The following is an 18534-nucleotide window of genomic DNA, read 5'->3' as shown; positions in this document are numbered from 1 at the left end:
GCCTTTTCAGAGTCCAATGCATTCTTAAAGTTAAGTCCAATCGCTATTGGATCTCTACAATGACACCAAATATTGATCCCTTCTCAAAATATGACACGCATAAACATGAGCAACAATCATCAGTAATTCATAAAAGGGTATCAGTACCATCTTTATGGACCCCTCGACCTTATCAATTCAAATCTATCAAACTTAACTGTACAATGCGGGATCTTATTTGAATGATCAGTGCCTAATCGGTTAAAAACTATATTCACAAAAATATTGTACTTTGTGTTGTGTCGATGACCTTATCAGTAATACTTAACTCCCACATGTGAAAGTGGATCCATCCATCTGCATGCACTTTATTCTTCTTAGCCCATCTATGGCATAAATTGAATAAATAGATGACTAACATGTTGCAACAGATGCCACATCTATTTAAATTATCAAATAATTATAAACATCTATTACGACAGATGATCAATCTGTTGTAACATATGACTTATCTATTGAAAAAATCAAACAGATATATCCATATATTGCAACAGATTGTCGATATGTTGTAAATTATCTAACGAATGGAATATATTTTGCAACAGATCTGTTAGATTTATTTTAAGGCAATTTTCTTTTCTTTTTGAAATATAATAAAGAGAAAATGTTGTATTTAGATCCATTTTTTAAATTTACATAAGCTTTAAAAGTCACCAATTTTATTTAAAAAGAGGTGAACAATCTTGGCTTTTTGACTAACCCATTCGAATTCAATCCTTTATAAGTAGGTCTCTCCTTACTCGTTCATTCTACTCCACTTCTAGATATGGCTGTTCCAGATTTGTACAAGGTGATTCATCTCGATTCCTTACAGGAACTTGAAAGGCAGATTCATGAACTCCAGAGGGAGTTGGGTGATTTTAGAGCAAGGTTAAGGAGGGCCCTGCTGCTGCCGAATAACGATTGGCCGGTTAACAATAATATTAATACTACTACTACTACTAATAGTAGTAATAATAATTAGGTTACTGTTTTTTCTTTTAGTTTATTATTTTCTTTTTTATATCGGATCTACCTAAGGGTATATTTTTTTATTGTATATATTTGTATATAATGGATTCGAAAATCAATGTTTGGTCGACTTTGGATTTTTAATTCTTATTAAATATTTAATTATCATTCTGTCTATTTCTTATTCTCAATATGTCGATGGTTGAAGGTAGGAATTAAGCGTTTCTGGCAACCAATGAACCATATGTTGCAACAGATGGTTAATCTGATGCGACAATTGGATCATATATTGCAACAGGTGGTTATTAATAAAAAGAGTTATTGTTATTGAGAGGCTGAAAAGTCATGACTTTTCAATTATTTGATATGAAAAATGATTCATAAATAAATACTAAGGATATAAATGATAAACCCAATCTAAAACTGTAAAAGAACGGTTATTTAATTTTAATAACTGATTGTGACTTTTCACCATTTTTGTTTTTAAATCTATTTTTTTAAATTATTTATTTATTATATAATAAAAAAGTCACAACATTAGATTAATTAAGGTATATGATGATTGCTAAATAAAAGGTGAACAGTTGTGACATTTTGTGTGTAACACATTCAATGTTGCTGATGCATCAAATTCTCCATCTATTACGATTGATGTATCAGTTGTTAGAAGAAATAAAAAAAGCTCCTAAAATAGATGGTCGACTTGTTGCAACAGATGGTATATCTGTTGCCATAGATGGGTTATTTGATGCAACAGATATACAATTTTTTTCCACAACTCAATATAAATGGTTATTATTTTATTAAAGAAACGATTATTGAAAAGGTGTCTTCGATTTTTTAATTGAGAAAAAAGTTATTTAAATTTAATAACTAATTAATAATACTAAGCTGAAAAGTCATGACTTGTCACAATAATAAAAAAACTCACCAGCTTGATTTAATTAAGTCATTTCTTTTCACAGAAAATAATACAAAAATAAATGATAAACACAATTTATAACCCTAAAAAAATGGTTAATAAATTGGAATAATTAATGTTAATATAAAATAGGCGACAAGTAGTGATTTTTTGCCATTTTTATTTTTAAATCTTTTTTTAAAATTTATATAATAAAAATTTTGGAAATGATATGATGATCATTAAAAAGGATAGATTATATGTTGCAAAGATAGATTATCTGATGCAACAGGTTGTCGATTTGTTATAACAAATGGTATATCTGTTGTCATAGATGGGTTGTCTGATGTAACAAATGGTTTATCTATTATCACAGATGTGTTATCTAATGTAACAGATATAGAATCTGTTGTCACAACTCAATAAAAATAGTTACTGAAAAGAACTAATTACTAATAATAAGCTGAAAAGTCATGACTTATCATAATAATTAAAAAGTCAGTCAGTAGCTTCATTCAATTAAGTCATAACTTTTTAAAGTAATCAAAAAGTCACCAGTTTGTATGTAATTAATAAATGGAGGTGAACAGTTGCACCTTTTTGCCTAACTCATTCAAATTCAATCTTCTATAAATATATCTCTCCTTACTCGTTCATTCTACTGAATTTATTTCTTGCATCTTGTCTTTCATATTACACCTTCAACCACTTTCTCTTCCCTGACTCAGGTAAGTTTTTTTCTTGATTTTTGTGTAAATATACCCAATTGATAGTGTACGTTGTATTATATTCGGATTCTTTTCTTTACTCTTGTTTTAACATTTTTTGTCAATTCATTTGTGTTCTAGATATGGCTGATCCAGTATGGGATGTTGCTATTTTACAAGACATCGTGCGAGAGCTTCAAACTCAGGTTCATGACCTTCAATGAGAGTTGTCTACAATGAGAGTCAGGATTCTCTGGGAGATCCGGAGGCTGAGGAGGACATTGCTGATGTTGGTTAAATATTGGCTGGCTGGCAATAATGATGATAATAATAATTAGATTATTTTTTTCTTTTAGCCTATGTATTTTTATTTGTTTTTGTTTAATAAAAAATTTATGTTTGATCGACTTTGATGTTTTAATTTTTATTTTTCATTCTATCTATTTCTTTTTCTCAACAAACATGTCGACGATTAAGGAATAATTTGAATCCAGTAACACTAGTTAGTGGATTAGGTCAAGTTTAGCCTATTTATTTTTATTTGTATTTGTTTATTAAAAAAATTTATGTTTGATCGACTTTGACATTTTAATTCTTATTTAATTTTCATTCTGTCTATTTCTTCTTCTCAACAAACATGTCAACAATTAAGAAATAATTTGAATCCAGTATCAATAACAAGAGTCAAAACATATGGGTTATCTGTTGGGTTTGTGGCAGGAGCTGTGTTGTGTTGTTCCAAACACATTACTCATCTATTAAAATAGAATAAATATTTGTTGCACCAGATAAATAGTTTGTTGTAATAGATAAATATTCTATTGTAACAGATTTCTCGTCTGTTGCAATAGATAATTATCTGTTACAACAGAATAATTATCTGTCGTAACAAAATAATTATCTGTTGCAACAGATAACACATCTGTTGCAACAAATTAACCATCTATTTGATTTATGTTACAAGTACAAAGAACCATAAATATGAATACAACATATGAGTCTTCTGTTGTAACAGAATATGTATCTGTTGCAACAAACTGAGTGACCTATTTAAATTGTAGGCTCTTATGTTGTATTCATGAACGGATTATATCCATTGTTGAAAAAACAGCAGTAGCAGTGTACCAAATGAAAAATTAAACTAAAAATCATAATTTTACTTACCAAAGTTACCTATGAAGTAATGCCAAAGTGCAAATTGATGTATGAAACAAAATTTCACCTAAAAAATTGGTCAAGTAAAGTAGTAGTAGTAGCGGTAAAAACAACAACAATTGCCGACAAGAAGAAGAAGATGATGCTAATGAAGTAGAAAATGAAGATAATGAAGCATAAGATAATGAATAAAGCAACAACATCAATGAACAACAAAAATCGTGAAGAGAGAGAAAGCAACAATGGACGAGAAGAGAGAGAAACACGCCTTTTTTCTCTATTTTCCGTTATATTAACTAACATTTGGATCAAAGTGTAAATTTAAAAACTTGTGTATTATTTTCAAATTTCTCCAACTTTCTTAATCCATAATAAAGTAATTGTTTCCTCCACTCAATTATTAAGACTTGAGTCACTTACTCCTCATTTTCAAACTCTTTTGTCGCCTACAGCTCAAAGCCCCTAGTAGTTATGTTCTAATCCTAATTTTTTTCTATGTCCTTCATTTCATGTTACTATCTATTATTTCTTGTGCTTTGATTATCACATTCTTTAGTTGTTACTTGTCACGACCTAAAAACCAGGGTTATGATGACACTTGTCGCGGCATACCTTGACAAGTAAGACTATCACCCAAACTGATACGAAAAGAGAAAAAGATAGAAATATCCCAAGGTAAGGCTTCTTGAATGAAGCCGAATCATATAAATAATCATAACAATGAGGAAAGAACTTATCCAAAATATCAATCATGCCCAAACCAAGTGTCAAAAGTGTGAGAACTACTACTACAATCCAAGAGTCAAATGCATCAAAAAAAAACCACAAATGAATAATATCTGTCTCCGAATACTAATAAAGACATAACTACAGTAGAAAGATAGAGGTGAACTTCATATGCATGAATGTCCAACCGCTACCTTGAAAGATCCAACAATCAGCCGAGTCAAGCAAGCTGAGGTGCACTCGAGCTAGGACCTGCACCGAAAGGGCACAGTAGGCATGAGTACAGTCCACTTGTACTCAGTAGGTATCATAGGCCGACCAAGAAAAGTAGTAAATAAAACATACAAAATATACATTAAGGGCACATCACCTGCAATCAGAAAATGTCCCACAACAGTAGCCCACATCGGTTGCACTAACAGTTCTAATATATCTCACATATATTGCAACATCACACTAAGATAGAATAAAAGTACGTATTATATCACATATAAAAAGAACAAAGGGAACATGCATATACAAGATCATCAAATACAAGTAAAAGAAGATACGATAACTACATAAATGACAAGTCAATATGCGAATACAACACAATATAACACAATAAAGTAAGTGCAATGTATATGATGATGATGATGATGATGCACGAGGTTGTCGCATAACCTTCGGAATCGTCGCACAATCCCCATATACACCTACGGAGGCAAGCCTCCCAACGCAGGACCCATGGGGGTTTCGTCAACCCATATACAATCCACATATCTCATATCTCGTTTTTGGCATATCCCTTGAAAAGGGTTTTATAAGATGTTACAATATCTTTTAAAAAAAATGTTGCCAGTGTTTCTCAGATGTTGCCACGGTGGTACCAATTTTCATGAATGAGTATGATATGAAGATGTAATGCTCACAACCAATCACAATGACTATTTCCACAAACAACCACATGATATATTTTTACAACCAACCACAATGATATATTTCCACAACCACATGCGTCAATATCTACTCATTATTTTCGTATCATCCATGAATTTTCACATGTTTCATTTGCCAATAAAGTATGAATATAATCACAATACACCAATGGTACCACATTAGCATTTTAACAACACAATACAATTATTCATATGTATTCAAGGCTATCAATATCACATAGGACCCCACACGGTCACACATATCACATAATATCTCAATTTCGATAATTACATCACATATAAACCCCCACGCGGGTACAACACATACATAACCATACTTCATGATTAGTTTCCATACTTAACATGCATTTGGTATCATCATTTACTACTCAACCCAGCCTGTAAAAGTTAATCCATAACCTACCTCGAAAGCCGAAATCGGTTCGCTACACTTGAACCCGTGACCTAACTTTTCATGAATGATCCCTAACTCCACTAATAACATCAAATATGAAATCTGTGCATCAAAATAAAACCAACGACACCCATATTGACTATTTTTGGTTCAGGATCAAAACGAACCCCCAAAATGGGTTTCCAAAAAAGAAGAGCAAAATTGAAAATTTACATTAAAAATATTTTCCTCATATTTTTAGGAACCTGCAGCTGAAAACCCAAGTTAAATCGAGTCAAAAACAGGGTTCAAATCGAAGAAAAACTATTTTTGAGCTTTAGCGGGTAATATCTTTGAAATCCGGATTAAAATCAAGGATCGGAGTTGTTTTGAAGGTTAATTTGATGAAAAACTAGTAATTATAAGTTACAAATATTATTCAAGTGAAAGGGAGTAAAAATGGGGTTTAAAATCAAGCCCTAAAATTTTGGAGGTTTTGAGAAATTAATCAAGAAATTACTAAAAGGGTGAATTCTTACCTTTAATCCGTAATAAAATCAAGAAAAAATGTGTTAATCTAGCTTTCCAAGCTCTCACAAACTTTGCTTTTAAGCCCCCACAATATTTTAGGGTTTAACTCCCAACAGTCAAGATGAAAAATGAGCAAAATAAGTCAAAAAAAAGCTATTTATTATTGCAGATTTTTCTGCACAGCTGTAGCAAAAAACTGTTTTTTTAAGTCCAATTCGGACTTCAATTGGGTGCTCGAGATTCGTTCGGAGTTCGATTTATGCAAACAAACTATGAAACCACACTAAATTCAACGTTCTGGGCGCAATGGAGATATCAATTTTTCAAAAAAATATCATTTTCACAAAGTTGAGCCCCGAAACCCAAAATTATAATTTTTTAAACCGAGGATTGAAATGAGATTTGAAATCCGTAAAATCATACCAAATATGCTAACACCCTAAATCGATATTCCGAATCTGCTGGAAAAGTTGGATTTTTCATCTGAGGTCGTTTCGATCAAATGTGGATCCCACACCCATATTTTTAATTTTTCAACTTTCCGACCAATAGGTCGAAATGAGCTTAGGTGTACCGGGACCCGAACCAAAGGTTTACCTAGCGTAAAATCGATATTTTGGAGCTGATGGCACAATTCGTTCAACCATCCGTTGTATAGATCAAAAGATATCCATATAAGTCCAAAATAAAGCTCTCAAAGCCCTAAAAACCCACAATATTGCATAAATGATACCAAATTGCATAGAAAAATCATGTCAATCACTCCCACACCTAAGAAATATCATAATGCAACTATGCGGAGGGGTAAATCAATCAAATCACATAAAATCAAAAATTTCACATATTTCATCAAAGTTTTAGGTCGTTACATCATCCACCACTAAAAATCTAGTTCGTCCTCAAACTAAGGCAAAGAAATACCTGAATCAATGAAAAGCTGGGGATAGGAGCTACGCATATCAGACTCAACCTACCAAGTAGCCTCATTTACAAGTCGATGTCGCCACTGAATCTTAACCACAGGGATAACTCTAAAGTGCAACCGCCTAACATCCCTAACCAAAATGTAAACTGGCTCCTCAACAAAGGACAACCGCTCATCTAACTGAACTGACTCCCAACGAATGACATGAGAATCATCAAGAATATAGCAACGAAGCATAGAAACATGAAAACTAGATGAACAACTGATAGATCAAGGGGCAAATCCAACTCATAATCCATATCACCAACAGTTTGAAGAATCTCAGATGGACCAATATACCTGGGGATAAGCTTGCCCCTCTTCCCAAACCTCATTACACCCTTCATGGGTGAAACTCAAAGGAAAACACAATCACCAACACCAAATCTCAAGGCACAAAGTCTACGATCAACATAACACTTCTGCATACTCTGAGCTGCTCTAAGTTTATCCTGAAAGACCCGAACTCTATCTAAAGACTCATGAAGCAAGTCCGTATCTTAAGGTCTCATCTTTGAAACATCAAACCAACCTACTGGGAGCCACAATGCCTACCACACAATGCCTCAAAAGGATCCATATCAATACTTGAATGGTAACTATTATTGTATGCAAACTCTGCTAAAGCCAAATGTTTCCGCCTACTGGCCACTAAAATTCATCACGCATGTGCAAAATATATCCTCCAAAACATATATAGTCCGCTCTGACTGGCATCAATCTGGGCGTGAAACGCTGTGCTAAGATCCACTCGAGTACCCAATTCATCCTAAAAAGTCTTTCAAAAGTGAGATGTGAACATAGGACCTCGTTCTAAATAATGAACACTAGGACACCATAAAGACACACAATCTCACAAATGACGATAGGGGATAACCTCTCAGCACTGAATGAGACTCAAACCAAATTAAAATAAGTTGACTTGGTCAATCGCTCCACGATGACCCAAGCACTGTTAAAACCATGAGATGTATGAGTCGAACCAGTCACAAAGTCCATAGTGATCCATTCCCACTTCCACTCAAGAATAAGTAACCTCTGAAGCAATCCATCAGGCCTCATATGCTCCGCCTTCACCTGCTGACAACATAGGCAATGAGCCATAAAATCCGCTATATCTCTCCTCATACCACTCCACCAATAGTGTTGCCTCAAATCATGATACATCTTAGTCAGACCTGGATGGATAGAATATCTGAAACAATGGGCCTCCTCCAAGATCAACCTAATCCGATCACCACTCTTGGCACACAAACTCAGCCCCCAATCCTAAAAAATCCATCTAAATCAAGTGAGGTTTCCTTAATCTCCCAACTCAATATCTTATCTCGAATTAACCTCAATCTAACATCGTTAAACTGATGAGCTCAAATCTTATCTATCAAATAAGATCTAGCCTCCATAAATGCTATAACATACCTCGGTGTCGAAATATTAAGCCTAACTATCAGGTTAGCCAAAGACTGAACCTCTAAGGCCAATGACCTCTCCTGAGTCAAAAGATACACCAAGCTACCCATGCTAGTCGACTTCTAGCTTAAGTCATCCATAACCACATTAGCCTTGCCTTGATGGTAGAGAATAGTCAAGTCATAATCCTTAAGCAACATAAGCCAATGGCGCTGCCTCATATAAAGATCTCGCTAGTAAAGAAGTATTGAAGGCTATGATGATTTGAGAAGATCTCACGATGGACTCCATACAAGTAGTGCCTCCACAACTTCAAGGTAAACACAACTGCGCACAACTCCAAATCATGGGTAGGATAAATCCTCTCATGAGACTTCAATCTTGACGAGATGCATACGTAATTACCTTGCCCTCCTGTATCAAAACAACACCTAACCCAATACCTGAAGCATCATAAAATAATAAAGCCTACGCCCTCCTAGGGCAAAGTCACTATAGGAGCTGAAGTCAACAAGTCCTTGAGCTTTTGGAAGCTCACCTCACAAGCATCAGACCACTAGATGAAAATCTTTTTCTAAGTCAACTTAGTCAAAAGAGCTGCAATGGAAAAAAAAACCCTTAACAAACACTGATAATACTCGGCCAAGCCAACAAAACTTTGAATTTCGATGGGCGAAATAGGTCTAGCCCAATCATGAACCTCTGCAACCTTGGATGGATCAACCATAATTCCTTCCTTAGCTACCACATGACCCAAGAAAGAAATAGACTCTAACCAAAACTCAAACTTAGAGAACTTAGCATACAACGTCTCATCCCTCAATCTCTAAAGCACAATCCACAAATGCTCCTTATGCCCAATCTCACTCTTAGAATAAACCAAGATATCATCTATAGATATGTTCAAAAAACTGGTTCATCAACTCCATGAATGCGACAGGGGCATGGGTCAACCCAAAATACATGACCAATAACTTATAATTACCTTATCGAGTTCAAAAAGTTTTCTTCGGAATATCCAAAGCTCTAATCCTCAATTGGTGATAACCGAACCACAAATTAATCTTCAAAAACACTACAACACCCGAAGCTAATCAAATAAATCATTGATGCAAGGGAGAGGATACTTATTATTAACTGTCACCTTATTCAATGACCGATAATCAATACACATCCGCATAAACCCATCCTTTTTCTTCACAAACAAGATAGACACACCCCAAGGTAAAACACTAGGTCAGATAAATCCCTTATTGTAATACCCCGTATTTCCCTAACTTAAATTAACCCTCAGTACATGAATTACCCAATATGAAATTTTTGAAATACTTAGTATTTTTCAGTTTAGAACCTGCCAATGTGTAGAAAATTTAGTTATCTTTCCAACAATATAAAGTTCGCCCAAATTCGATACCCGAGCAAAGAGCTATGGATATTTTCATAAAATAGCGTGCCAAAATGCATGTCAGCACATTGCGGAGGCCATCCAAATGGCAATTGGGAAATTCCAGTGTTTCTTTACGATATTGGAGCATCGCGCCATAGGCTCAGTTCAGAATTATCCTTTTCTAGTGTTTCAATGTGATCTCACCGAGTCGTGATGAGTCCAAAATTCAGAATCAAAGGGGAAATGAGATTCCATTGTATCGCACCAAGCCCCCAATTCCCAGTTGTCATTTTCCAGAGACATAGCTTGATAGCGCCGCATCGCGCCAAGGCCCAGTTCGGGAATTTTTGACAAAAATTTTAATGTTGTCCAGGGTTAAATTGGTCTTTTGCCATAATTTTATTCTGCCCTGGTGTGATATTAAAGCCCTAAAAATGTTTTAAAATCATTCTTTATTCAATTTGTCCCTAAATCCAAGCATTTTGTCTCAAGAAAACAGACCCTATCTCTAAGAAATCAAGGTCAATCTTAAGAATTTCTCCAAGAACTTCAAGAATTAACAACTCAAGGTATGTTAGGTGTTCATCTATGGGCTCCTTTCACCCATAGAGTCCACAAATCCATATTTAAAACTATAAGATTGTGATTTATGAATTACATGCTTGAAATTGAATTGAATTCATGTTCATGTTATTATTAGGTCTCAGTCCATGATTAAATTACAAGTTTTCATGAAATTAATCATTATATGTGTTGAATTACATGATCTTCATGATAAAACCTTCCATTTGCAAGTTGACTAATGTAGCCATGATAATTATATGTGTTAATTATTGCATAACCTAAGTATGCTCCCCATGTGTTTGATAAAATATCTATGTGAATGAAATAGTGCCATTATAACATGATAGCATGTATTCCCCATTCATGTATAAGTTAATGCATTACAAGTGTTTGCTAAAATGTCTCAATGAGTGGATTTTGGTCAAGTATCCATTATTATATTTTCAAGATTTTCCATGATTTACTTTGATGCTATCGAGTCCTGGGGGTATTTAATACTAGACAATTTAGCTATTTACCTAGAGCCGGTGTTAGTTACAGAATAGTATCAGTCATGTCACGATCCATAGAATTCAGTCAGTTACAAAACTCAGTAGAACTCAGTCAGTTACAAAACTCAAAAAAACTCAGTAAACTCAGTATCAGTCATGTCCAGTTTATTATAATCAATTTAGTGTCTATTCAGTTGGGAGTAGGATTCAGCACCGAGTGAACCCAAGGATGAGGGCTCACCTACCAGTAGAGGGTGTGATCCTTAGAAGCAATTTTTGCATTCCAGAACTACGTAGCCAGCGTAGGTTGAGATATCAACCTGCCAGTTAAGGATTAAAGAGGTGCTTTACCTGCCAGTAGAGGGTAGCACCATTCTCTTTTAGGGCACCTACCAATAGAGGGTGACTCTTCAATGTCTTTATCCATGGCACGATACTGACACCCTTCCAACTGGGGTCACAAGTTGGACCCCAACTCTGTTATCTTAATTGGGGCATGTTGTTTATATAATTACCTCCTATAGTCTCAGTTTCAGTCTTAGTAATAAACTCATTTTAGTTCTACAGAATCAAGACTGTCAGATACAGTCAATCAGTATCAGTAACTTAGTTATTGGTTACTTTAGATATCAGTTACTCAGTATCAGAACTCAGGACTTAGCTTCAGACAAACTCAGTCACAGTATTTATTTATATGTACAGTAGTGCATACTCAATATTTACAGTAGTATCAGTTATCCATATACTCTCATGTTCAATTACTATATATTATTTAGTCAATTATTGTTCATGCATATGAACCCTTGCATTCAGCCTTACCTCATCTAGCATATCAGTACATTCTATTTACTGACGCATACTCTTTCTTTGAGTTATGATGTCTCATATCATCGGTTTAGATACTTAGGTTCCTGACCGTGCATAGATATATCCAGTTACCAGCAGCAATTTTAGTAGTGAGTCCTTATTTATTGAGGGCATGCTTTTATTTTAGTTTATCAGTATTTTAGTAGCTGGAGTTAATTAGGGGCTTTTCCTATCAACTCTGCTTTCAGACAGTTCAGTTGGAGGTTTTTTAGACTAGACTTTTAGACAGTATTCAATTTTATAGATTACTTTTACAGATGTTATTCTTTATCAGTATTCAGATTATGAACCTTATGGTATTTTAGCCTATTTTTTGCATTTATTGTATAATTTTTAGTGCTCACAGTAGATATCAGTCATGGGTTAGCTTATGGTCCTACGGGGTCATAAGAACCGTGTAGCATCTGGGGTACAGACTCAGGGTGTCACAAACTTGGTATTAGAGCCTAAGGTTCAACAAAGTCCTAAAGAAGTCTAAAAACTGCATCAAGTAGAGTCTAATGTATGGGTGTGTAGCGCACCACACTTATGGACAGGTGGCTATGAGATGCTTTAGGAAAAGTTTCTCTTCTTTCAGTATTCGTGTCGTGTGAGTGATCATGAGCTCAAGTTAAAATCTCATTCTAGTCTATTTTTTCCTTTTATTTACAGAACATGCCTCCCAAAAAGACTAACAAAAGAAGAATTGAAAATCAGTCAGCACCTCAGCCCATTCAGGAAGATCCCCTGGATGAGCATGTCTCTCATGCAGAATTAGAGCTGCATTCACTACTCTAGCCAATTTCATAACAGCTCAAAATGAACGGCTAGTTGCTATTCAGGCCAACCTAGTGGCCAATACTGCTGCAACTTGGATTTGGGACTTTACCCGAATGAATCCTCCTCTATTCTTAGGATCTAAGCCAGAAGAGGATTCATAGAAGTTCCTCAATCAAGTTCAGAAAATCATAGTTATTATGGGAGTGACTTCTAGTAAGAGTTCTAAGTCAGCTGTCTATTAGCTACAAGATGTAGCTCATACATGGTTTAAGAAGTGGAAGGTAGAAAGGGGCACAGATACAGAGCCCATAGAGTGAGAAGAGTTTGCTACTACTTTTCTAGATAGGTTCTTTCCCTTCAAGTTGAGAGAAGCTAAGGTGTTAGAGTTCATCAATATCAAGTAGGGCAGTATGAGGGTGAAAGAGTATTCCCCCAAGTTTACTTAGTTATCCAGGTATGCTCCCCATGTAGTAGCAGATAGTAGGTCCAGAATGAGCAAGTTCGTTTCTGGGGTATTAAATAGTGTGGTTAAGGAGTGCAGAACTGCAATGTTAATTAAGGAGATAGACATATCCAGGCTTATGGACTATGCTCACTAGATAGAAAAGGCTAAGAATAGAGAGAAAGAGAGGCAAAACAAGTGAGCTAGAATAGGTAGCTTCAATTTCAATCTGCCTAAGTTAGGGGGCGGTAACCATTCCTAATTTTGCCCGAAATCTTCATTTCCAACTCCGTCCTCATCTAGTGCTCTAGTACCTAACTTTAGAAATGGTATCAAAGATAGGGTGCCAGGCTCTAAATCTCAAGGTAGTACAGCAGTGCTTGAACAAATCCTCTTTGTCAGACATGTGGTAGAAACCATCAGGGTATCTACAGAGCTGGTAGTGATATTTATTTCGGATGTGGCAAGCCAGGCCATAAAGTCAGATATTGTCCTCAGTCAGGTTCTCAGGGTCAGTATAATTGTCCTTCAGCTCAGTCAGGTTTCCCGAATCAGAAAGGTGCCGCTTCTAGTGCCACCAGTGGGCAATGCCTAAATAGGCTTTCTGCACTTCAGTCCAGAAAAGATCAGGAAAATTCTCCTGATATGGTCACTGGTATGTTATAGATCATTCTCAGCATAGATTTGCTCTATTCATGCTATGCCTCAGTTAATTGTAGAAATAAAATAGTTCATTTTTAGTTTTCAAATGAACCAGTCCTTGAATAGAGAGGTAGTACTATAGCGCTTAAGGGTCAGTTGATTTCATACCTTAGAGCGAGAAGAATGATAGCAAAGGGATGTGTCTATTATCTTGTACGAGTTAACTACTTTAATTCAGAGACTCCCAGTCTTAAGTCAGTTCCAGTAGTAAATGAATTCTCAGATATGTTTCTCAAAGATCTTCCTGGAGTTCCTCCCATTAGGGAAATAGACTTTGGAATAGACCTTCCTCTAAATACTCAGCCCATATCTATTCCGCCATATAGAATGGCACCAGCAGAACACAAGAAGCTAAATAAACAGTTGAAGGATCTCCTATATAAGGGATTCATCAAACCCAACATTTCCCCATGGGGCGCACCACTCTTATTTGTGCATCAGAAAGATGATTTTCTTAGAATGTGTATAGACTACCGTCAGTTGAACAAAGTCACAGTCAAGAATAAATATCCACTTCCTAGAATCGACGATTTGTTTGACCAACTTCAGGGTGCTTGTTATTTTTCTATGATAGACCTCAGATCAGGCTATCATCAGCTCAGATTCAAAGAATGTGACATTTCAAAAATAACTTTTCGAACCCGGTATGGTCACTTCGAGTTTCTAGTCATATCCTTTGGTCTTACTAATGCCCCAATAGCTTTCATGGACTTAATGAATCATGTGTTCAAGCAGTACTTGGACATGTTCATTATAGTCTTTATCGATGATATTCTTGTCTATTCCTATAGCGAGAATGATCACGCAGATAACCTCAGAATCATACTTCAGACTCTCAAAACTCATCAGTTGTTCGCCAAATTCAATAAGTGCAAATTTTGGCTAAGTTCAGTAGCATTTCTTGGTCATATCATTTCTGGTGATGGAATTAGAGTTGATCCTCAAAAGATCGAGGAGGTGATAAACTAGCCTAGACCCATCTCTCCATCAGATATCTGAAGTTTCTTGGGTTTAGCTGGCTATTACCATTGGTTTGTTGAATGGTTTTCATCTATTGAGTCCCTCATGTCTAGATTGACTCAGAAAACAGTCCAGTTTCAGTGGTGAGATTCCTGCAAGAAAAGTTTTTAGGAGTTGATGACTCAACTCACCTCAGCCCCAGTTTTGACTCTACCAGATGGTTCAGGCGGGTTTGTTATGTATTGTGATACATCCAGAGTAGGTTTGGGTTGTGTCCTCATGCAGAGAGGTAAGGTCATAGCCTATGCCTCTAGAAAGCTTAAAACCCAAGAGAAGAATTACTGACTCATGATCTCGAGTTAGCAGCTGTGGTGTTTACCTTAAAGATTTGGAGGTATTACTTGTATGGGGTACATATTGATGTGTACACAGATCATAAAAGCTTCCAGTATGTCTTTTCTTAGAAAGATTTAAATTTACGTCAGAGAAGATGGTTAGAGTTATTAAAAGATTATAATATGAGTGTTGTATATCACCCGGGCAAGGCCAATATAGTGGATGATGCTCTCAGTACATTGTCTATGGGTAGTGTTGCTCATGTTGAGAATGATAAGAAGAAGTTAGTTCAGGAAATTCATCAGCTTTCCTGACTAGGTATTCGCTTAGCTGATTTAACAGAGGGCAGTGTGTGGGTGCAGAATAGTTCAAAATCATCTCTAGTTTTTGAAGTGAAGGAAAAGAAAGATAGAGATCCCAGTCTTGTTAAGTTAAAAGAGTCAGTCAGAGATCAGAAAATAGAGGTTTTCTCCCAAGGGGGAGATGGTGTGTTGTATTTCCAGGGCCATTTATGTATGCCAGGTATAGATGACTTGGGTAACAAATTCTTACAGAAGCGCATAGTGCGCGATACTTTATTCATCTAGGGGCCACTAAGATGTACCATGATTTGAGGGAGATCTATTGGTGGAGTGGGATGAAGCGAGATATTACAGAGTTTGTAGCTAAGTTCTCTACGTGTTAGCAGATTAAGATTGAGCACTAAAAGCCTAGTGGGTCTATGTAGGAGTTAAGTATTCCCACATGGAAATGAGCAAAAGTGAATATGGACTTTGTGATGGGACCAAATCAGCTTATTTTTTGCAGTTCATACTTCCTATTTGGCCGAGGACTACGCCAAACTCTATCTCAGAGAGTTGGTCAAGTTGCATGGAGTCCTAGTATCCATCATCTCAAATAGAGGTACCCAGTTACCTTTTATTTCTAGAAAGTATTCCAAAAGGGTCTTGGTATCCAAGTCTACCACAGTACAGCCTTCTACCTTCAGACAGATAGTCAAGCAGAAAGGTCCATCCAGACTTTAGAAGATATGCTAAGAGCATGCGTTGTTGATTTTTAGGGTATTTAGGATGACTACTTACCTTTGATAGAATTTTCATACAATAACAACTACCATTCCATTATTCAAATGGCCCCGTTTGAGGCCCTCGACGGTAGGAGATGTAGATCTCTAATTAGTTGGTTTGAGGTAGGTGAGGTCGTAGTAGTAGGGCCTGACTTAGTGTTTGATGCCTTAAAGAAGGTTCAATTGATTAGAGAAAGACTTAGGGTTTCCCAGAGCCGACAAAAATCATATGCAAATGTGAGGAGAAAGAATCTTGAGTTTGAGATAAGTGATTTTGTGTTCTTAAAAATCTCTCTCATGAAAGGGATAAAGAAGTTCGGCAAGAAGGGAAAGCTCAATCCCCGATATGTCGGTCCTTGCAGAATTCTCAGTCATTTCAGAAAGGTAGCTTATAAGCTCGAGTTGACTTCAAATCTAGCTTCAGTACACCCAGTATTCCACATCTCCTTGCTAAAGAAATACATTGGTGACCCAGCAGTCATAGTTCCTTTAGAGGGCGTAGATATTCAGAACGATCTCTTTTTTGAAGAGGTTCCAGTCTAGATCCTTGATCATCAGATTCGCAAACTAAGGAACAAATAAGTTCCCTTGGTCAAAGTTCTTTGGAGAAATCATTCTGTTGAGGGAGCTACTTGGGAAGCAAAAGCAAATATGCGGACCTAGTATCCTTACCTCTTCTCCACAAACTCAGAATCAACTTAAGGTAATAGTTTTCCTTAGCCTTACTCAATTCCATGTTCAGTTATAGTTATAATATTGGTATTCGTTATCATTATATTTTTAGTCATGCATTCATGAATCAGTTTAGGCATGTACTCATGCATCAGATATGCATTTTTAATATGAAAATTAAGCTTATCAGTAGTTTTAGTCATGTATTCCATGCATCAGATATACATGTTTAGTATAAAAACTTAGTTTGTCAGTAGTTCAGTCATGTAGTCATATTTCAGTGTGTACGTTCAGTGTGTAAACTTAGTCTATCAGTGTTTCTCAGCTTAGTCAGTCTCATTCGAGGACGAATGTTCCCAAGGGGGAGATATTGTAATACCTCGTATTTCCCTAACTTAAATTTACCCTCAGTACATAGGTTACCCTCTATAAAATTTTTGAAATAGTCATTATTTTTCAGTTTAGAGCCTGCCAATGCGTAGAAAATTCAGTTAGTTTTCCAACGATATAAAGTTCACCCAAATATGATACCCGGGCGAAGAGTTATGGCCATTTTCATAAAACAGTGTGCAAAAATGCATGTCAGCACGTCGCGGAGGCTAGCCAAATGGCAATTGGCAAATTCCAGTGTTGCTCTATGATATTAGCGCGTCACACCATAGGCTTAGTTTAGAATTGTCCTTTTCCAGTGTTCCAACGCGATCCCACTGCGTCGAGACGAATCCAAAATTTAGAATCAAAGGGGCAACGCTATTCCACTGCATCGTGCCAAGCTCCAGTTCCCAGTTGTCATTTTCCAGAGACACAGCTTGATAGCACCGCACCGCGCCAGCGGCCCAGTTCGACAATTTTTGATGAAAATTTTAAATGTTGTCAAGTGTTAAATTGGTCTTTTCCCATGATTTTACTACGCCCAGGTGTGGGATTAAAGCCCAAAAACGTTTTAAAATCATTCTTTATTCAATTTGTCCCAAAATCCAAGCATTCTTTCTCAAGAAAACAAATCCTAGCTCGAAGAAATCAAGGTTAATCTAAAGAATTTCTCCAAGAACATCAAGAATTAACAACCCAAGGTATGTTAGGTGTTCATCTATGGGTTCATTTCACCCATAGAGTCCACGAATCCATTTTTAAAACTACAATATTACTGATTTATGAATTACATGCTTGAAATTGAATTGAATTCATGTTCATGTTATTGTTAGGTCTCATTCCATGATTAAATTACAAGTTTTCATGAAATTAATCATTATATGTGTTAAATTACATGATCTTCATGATAAACCCTTCAAATTACAAGTTGACTAATGTAGCCATGATAATTATATGTGTTAATTATTGCATAACCTAAGCATGCTCCCCATGTGTTTGATAAAATACCTATGTGAATGAAATAGTGCCATTATAACATGATAGAATGTATTCCCCATTCATATATAAGTAAATGCATCACAAGTGTTTGCTAAAATGTCTCAATGAGTGGATTTTGGTCAAGTAGCCATTATTATGTTTTCAAGATTTTGCCATGATTTACTTTGATGCTATGAGTCTTGGGGGTATTTAATACTAGACAATTTAGCTATTTACCTAGAG

Source organism: Capsicum annuum, chromosome 12 (genome assembly GCF_002878395.1).
Source record: "Capsicum annuum cultivar UCD-10X-F1 chromosome 12, UCD10Xv1.1, whole genome shotgun sequence".
In the NCBI taxonomy this organism is placed as follows: domain Eukaryota; kingdom Viridiplantae; phylum Streptophyta; class Magnoliopsida; order Solanales; family Solanaceae; genus Capsicum; species Capsicum annuum.
The sequence above is the reverse complement of the archived record's forward strand: the minus strand, read 5'-3'. Positions refer to the sequence as shown.